The sequence below is a fragment of the Ceratina calcarata genome, unplaced genomic scaffold (genome assembly GCF_001652005.2).
Source record: "Ceratina calcarata isolate Rehan_Ccalc_2016 unplaced genomic scaffold, ASM165200v1 scaffold39.2, whole genome shotgun sequence".
In the NCBI taxonomy this organism is placed as follows: domain Eukaryota; kingdom Metazoa; phylum Arthropoda; class Insecta; order Hymenoptera; family Apidae; genus Ceratina; species Ceratina calcarata.
Genome location: NW_017162322.1, coordinates 2,753,969 through 2,760,642, shown reverse-complemented (window position 1 = coordinate 2,760,642; position 6,674 = coordinate 2,753,969).

Below are 6,674 nucleotides of genomic sequence, written 5' to 3'. Positions count from 1 at the left end.
TTTTTTCACAGCGCCGTTGTCCGGGACATCGGGGAATTCATAACCAGCCGGTTTATAATGAATTTACACGTGATCGCTTTATTTCGCCGCGCAATCCGATGCGGGTGTCTGATCGGCTCGATATAAATTCTCTGTCCCGGATGGCCGTGCATAAATTCGTGGCGTCCGCGTTAAACGTTCAGCGTATTCACCGGCTGATTTACGCCACTGATAAAATCTACGCCCCCGCTGCGAACTCGTTCGAATTTACCCGTGGTCGACGTGCCTCGCAATCGTTTATACGTTCCGCGATAGAGAAATCAAGCTACGTAGTTTCTTGCACAGAGAAAGACACGATAGGGAAAGAAGAGGAGAGGAGCGAAAAGGGAGGGAAAAACACGGCACAAAGTGGACGTTCCTGAAAAGATAATGGAGCGGACGGATACGTTGAATGTAAGTGGTAGTCGCAGGAAAGCGTGTCGAGCATTGTTCTGCGTATTACACATTCCCTGTGACGCGTCTTTAGAAAAACCCTTCCGTCCTGCGTTCGCCAAGGCGGATACGTGTGTACACGAGTCGACGCCGGTAGGTTCGCGATATAAACCGGGCTCGCCTCTCCGTCTCTCTTTCGTGATGCAAGTTTTGTGTTTACACCACGCAAAAACTGTTGCCGGGGGAACACGAGATGCGGGGCGGCACGACCGGGTAGTACAAGGTGAATAGGATGCACGAGTTCCCCGGTTCGACTGCCGGTGTTCAACTACTTGAAAAAGCTTCACCGACGGCTTCTGGATTCAATTCAATCCGGGGGCGATCTTCCGCGAGCTGCCCTTTATCGCGGTCCGATAGTGCAACATGCACGGCTATTGTACCGCGTAAATAAATTAGAGATCGACGCGGCAGAGAGAACTAGCGCGTGTATCGCGATTCAGAGAATCGCCCTCGAGCTTGTCTCGCGCAAAGAAAGGGTACCATTCGCTTCGCCAAGCTAAAATTCTCTTCGCTCGCGATTTTTAACGTTTACCACCGGGAGAGAAGCAAAGAGACGCCGTGAAATGAAACTTGTACAATTTTCATAACTGTTAGAAAAAAAATAGTTGAGAAGATGTACGATGAAATTCCTCGACGAGGCAGATAAAGTTTCCCATGAGGCAGGTCGCACGCGTACACAGGAGGCAGAATACTTGAGAGCTCGAGCATACATGGATGCGGCTAAGTGGCGTTTGCGAGTGTGCGCTTGTTTGTGTTTGTATGTAGAGCGTGGGTCTTCTTAAAGAGTGAACAGTGGTGAAAAAGAGTTTAAAGTTCAGAAAGAGAATTTTGAGAGAGCATTAGCGTGCAGCGTGTGTTTAGAAAGAGCAAATTTCACCGAAGAGGGACACACCACCGTCATGCTACGTTCTTTTTTTCATTTCCTCGTTTGTCAACGGGCGCGCACGTCGCGCATAAACTCTGTTGAATTCCTTCAGCTACTGACTACTCCAATTCCGCGTTCGTAGCTACGATGGTTCGATGCCCTTTAAAGCATTTCTCATCTCTTGGCCGCACTTTATTTTCACCATCGCGCTTTCCAACTTCCTCTAATTAAACACGATTTCCACAGGTACTGAAAAAGCTCGTCTCGCGATTCTACGGGTGCTTCGTGGCATCGCGTCGATTCTCTTCGGCCGGTACAAAACGATCCCGGCATTCGGCAAGCCGATTATTAAGGCTGTCCCTAGTCAGCGACAATGGCGTTGCTAATAATTACTGCGTTACAATTGATATTGAGCCGCGGCGCGAATGCCAACCGCGCATTTTCCATAGACGGGGGCGGCGCGCTGGGGTCTTCCTTTCAGCCAAAGTCACGACGAGATGGACACAAAAGGGATGGAATAAAAGTGGTTTACAGAAATCCTTCCTTCAGGGTCAATTTACGCGAAACACCGACACGGGTTCCTCGTGTCCTTCTCTCTTTCTCTACCCCGTACATCTTTTTATTCACGTTTCTGCGAAATGAAGTCCGAGGAAATGATGACACCATTGCGCGAACGAGAACATTTGACTCGCTCAGTCGCGTTAATTAAGTGCCCATTTCTTTTCTTCATCGACGATAATTAATTTCTGTTCCTGTGCGTCGGGAAAATGAGGCAGGATCAGCTTAATAGGAGCATCGACGTGTGACCGTAATAATAGGACATCTGATCACTTTATGAGACAATAGTTTACTGTACAGATTCTATTCGCGTGTTCCGTTCATGAATCTCATGGAAGCATGTATTTAGTAACTTCAAATAGAAATTAATGCTCATCCGTAGGCGTGAAAAATCGTCTCACTTCTTCGCAATAAGAATGAATAAGCAGTCGTGATAATAAAAATATAAAATTTTCGACTATTATGAAATTCCTCTGCGAGGTCGGCTTAAATCGTCGCACCTGTTTTCGACATTCTCCACTTTTCGACGCTAGTTAACGCTATCTCACGCGGCTTGTGTACGCGTCACCGTTTAAATTGAGCCCGTTCGCATAAGATCGACATAGCTATCGATCATCCGGGATCGATTTTATCTCCTATTTTTTCTACCCATGTCCAGCAACGACAATTTGTAAGATTCGTCGATACGCCATAGGCAGAATTTTCGACCAACGTGGATAACTCGTCGAAGGCAATTTCGCGATTGACAACGAGAGAGACAGGGGCGAAACGAAAAAGGGACAAAGAGCGCGGCGTAGAGCGGGCGGACGAATATTTGCAGTGGTCGGCTGCGAAATTTCAATTACGCGTGTACCGTGGAGGCTGATTCGATTATCAGTGTCGGGTTGATTACCGATTCAATTGTTGCAACGAGTGCACCGAGGAATTTGTTCCTGTTTGCGCTAAAGCGCGGCAGACGCATCTATTATGCAGCGCGATCCTCGGACCCCGTGCGCCCGTTGCCTCTCGCACTCTCCGACACCTTTCCCCGTGTTAGAGTCGTCGCGTCGCATCGTTCTATCACGCGGACATCCCGTGTAATTTTCTCTTCCCGGCGCGACGCGGTGCGCCCACCGCCCGTTCCTGCGTGTCCCGTCTCTCTTTTTCGCTTCATTCAGCCCCTCCAGCTCGCTCGATGTCACTCTCCTCGTTCCCCATCCACGCACGCCGGAGCCAGCTAACTTTTATTCTCTCTTCCCGATGCGCGAGCCGTATTTCCGAGGGCGTTAAACGACATAATGCGGCAATTTTGTTAGGCGCTAACAGCAAATTCGCGGAGGTGCGAATAGCGGTGGCTCTTCTCCTAGAGGGCCATTAAGTGATCTTTCCCCGATTATTACTGCCAGCCACGAGGACATTCCATTTTCGCCAGACTGGGAGAAAAACTGCCTCGGATATTACCGTAGGAAATTCGCGTCTCATCGCCGGTCGGAGGACACTCGGGCCCGTAATGCGTGCTACGTTACACAAAATATTACACACAATCGTTTTCAAACAATTTTGCACTCGGCATGTTTGAACAGCGTAGATGTGCAACTGCTCGTCATAAAAACTATTTGTGCGAGCATTTCATTAACTCCAAAGTCAACAGCTTCTATTTTTATTGCTTTCGAACTGCAATTTTTTTCGTGTTCATACCAGCGCGTTCTGGTATGGATATATTGTATTCGTTCGTTTGATCGATGGCTCAAACCAACGATCGATACCTTTTCATCAACTGAGCAAACCACGTGCCTTACCGTCGATCGATGAGAACGAACACCAAGGAATCAACCAGAAACTCCGCTACATTTGGCGACGGACGGGTATACACAACTGGTATTCGCGATTTATCATCTCTGACCGCGTAATATTGCGGTTCCGCGGAGAATGAAACGGCAAGTTAAATGAGAAGCGCGTTAAGATAAAGCGTATCCTTACGGAATTACGGCAGCAGAAATCAGGCATTACAAATTGCACCGACGAGTTAACCAGATTCCGAGGTAATTGTGCCCCGCGATGGAAGAACGAACGTTTCTGTTAATTGGAACCCCGGCCACAAATAAATTTAATTACTGGAAGAAAATTCCATTCAGCTCCGTTGACCATTTCTCTAAGGTAATTGCAATAATTACGTTGCTCTACAAGTTATTCGTTTTTACGTGGCGTTCGGTTTTCCCGTTTATTTTAATTTGCTCGTTTATCCTCGCTTTGAAATAAAACTCGGAGACCATCAGAAACGCATCAGGCGCGGAGATTGCGAACTGGAAGCCGGGGTAAACTGACTACCGAAAACGGAGGAGAACTTCGTAGCAACGTGATCGGCGGCGAGAGCTCGAGTTCGAGCAGTCTGGATCCGATGGATCTGCCGGAAAAAGAACTTGGCTCCGTGAGAACGGCGCGAATAAAAGACACGATCTCATTTCGTTGGGAAAACTAGGAAGCGCCGCATTGCGGCAATATCGATACGACCGGGGAAATCTGCCGATGGAAATTCGTCTTTTAAAACGAGTATAAAAAGAATTGGAAGGAAACCGAATAACGGAGTCTGCCATTATTTACGAAGAGCAAAGGGCGGAACGTGGATAAACAGCGAGGATGATAAAAACAGCGTCGATCGAAAAGTACCAGCTTAAGGTCTGGAGATCGCGTTCGTTGCTACCTGGAGAAGAGAGGCAGGCAGCCCGGCGCGCGGCTGTATCCTTTTTGATCGTGCGATCGGCGTGCTCCAGAGAAGATCTGGCAACAACGGGCCGAAGGAGGAGTGATCTTGCAGGAGCATTGGCCACGCGAGAACAAGAGGAGCGAGGAGGGAAGCGTCGTTGGTGGAAAAGAGGCCCTGGGCCCGGACTCACCTGACCGCGGCGGAGAGAACGAGAGGAGAAGGGCCCGAGGAAGGCGGCGAGGACCGAGGAGCCAGGTCTGGTCCAGCGATCGTAAAACTCGTCTCGTGCACGGAGAAATACCTCGCGCGAGAACCTCGAAACTTCCGGTCGAAACAGAGCCACGCTACATTTTCCTCCGCTTTCGCCGCGGTTTTTCGACACAGCCGCGATACCCGCGGGATCGCGTTCGAGAACAACGGCGCTGAGGAAGAGTAAGAGTCGCACGGAGGGAGGCAAGTGGAAAGGAGTTTCTTTTTTGAGGAGAACAATGTTTCGCCCCGTGAGAGCGTAGAGACGCGGTGAATCGGTTGAAAATGCAGTGTTTCACGTGCGAGCATAATAATCATCCACGTGTGCCACGCAAACAACGCTTCTGCTCGCAGCAGAGGGCTTAGACTCATCAATCGGACGCTAGGCTCGTTCGTACACGCTCGCGTCGATCGACACGCGAAGGTGAGACAAGAAAAGTGCGTTTGTCAGGTAAGTTTCATTCGCTTTTTAAACGGTACGCTCTTGGTCAGTGTTAAACGCTTAAGATAACGATGCTCCTTTGAATGATGTATGAAATCTGGTTAATATTGATAGTAATGTTTGATAGTAAATGTTCGTTACAGTTTTGCTTGATACCGTGTTTATTTATACACAGGACGATTATAGGACACGAAGTAAATTCGATGTATATCGAGCAGTTAAATTCGATGATAACCGTAAAAGCCGCAGTGGTGATTCGCGAGTGATTAAACACCGTACGAATTGCAGTTCTCCTCTGAATATATTTTAAAAACGTAATTGCTCAACTTTCGTATGTCTGTGAAGACATTTCCATCGTTCTGACGTAACACTACATATCAATCGTTTCCGCTAATTCATGGAATCGATAGTTCGTGCATTTCGAGGTTTGCGTCGGCTGATCATGGATAGACTTTTTATGCCTTCTACCGGGGTAAACAAAACCATCGTCGGATGGCTTTTTAATCGAATTGCACACCCGGCATCGGAATGCGGGATGAGAACGCGAGGAGATCCAGGGAGAGCGGGAGCGTCCGGGAATACGCGATCGACGCGGGTGACACGCTCGAAAACTACAAAACCGAAACTAATTAAAAGGGAATCAGGCATCCGCCGTGACACAAAATCCTCGGCGTCGATCGACCGGCCGTGGCTATACGATACGAACAGAGAGAAAGGGAGAGCGAGGCGAGAGGTGGAGGAGGGACGGCACAGCGTCGCGACGCGGTGCAAATCAAATATTAATCGTGCAATTAGCGCCGATTGTGCGTTAATCGGTTTTGCTTTTTTTTTTCCACCTCGCACCGGGCCGGTGACGAGCTCGTCAACCGAATGCGACCGGAAAGTGTTCGAGACGATGACACACGCGGCCGCCCACCCGCCATTCACGCTTCCTCTCCCTGTCATCAGTCAGCTGGATTTATTCCTGCTGCCGGCCCCATTAATTTCGGATTATCGCAAATTAGTCGAGTCTTTCGTCAAGACCGTCGAGTCTTGCGTGATCGGTTTAAATGCCTGTACAACGTCGTTCGCCGTTGCCGCCTTAATTAACCTGCTTGTCTTGAGGACGCGAAGAAAGGTTAACTAGTAAAAGTCACAGCGGCACTTGAGCAAAAGTAACTTTTCCGGAAGACGTGGATTAAAATAGCCTTTGTTAATTATGCAAGATATAGAGTATCGAAGGAACTTCGCAAGAATAATTGGAAATTCATACACAGAGGATTGGAACTTAAAACTTCTTACAAAATATATACACCCTTCGAAAGTTATGATTAAAAAACTTCGCCCGTCCTTAGATATAGTTGTAAAACATTTAGACGTAGATCCCGGATTATCTCGTATCAACCTCTAGACTGAGAACCATGAAA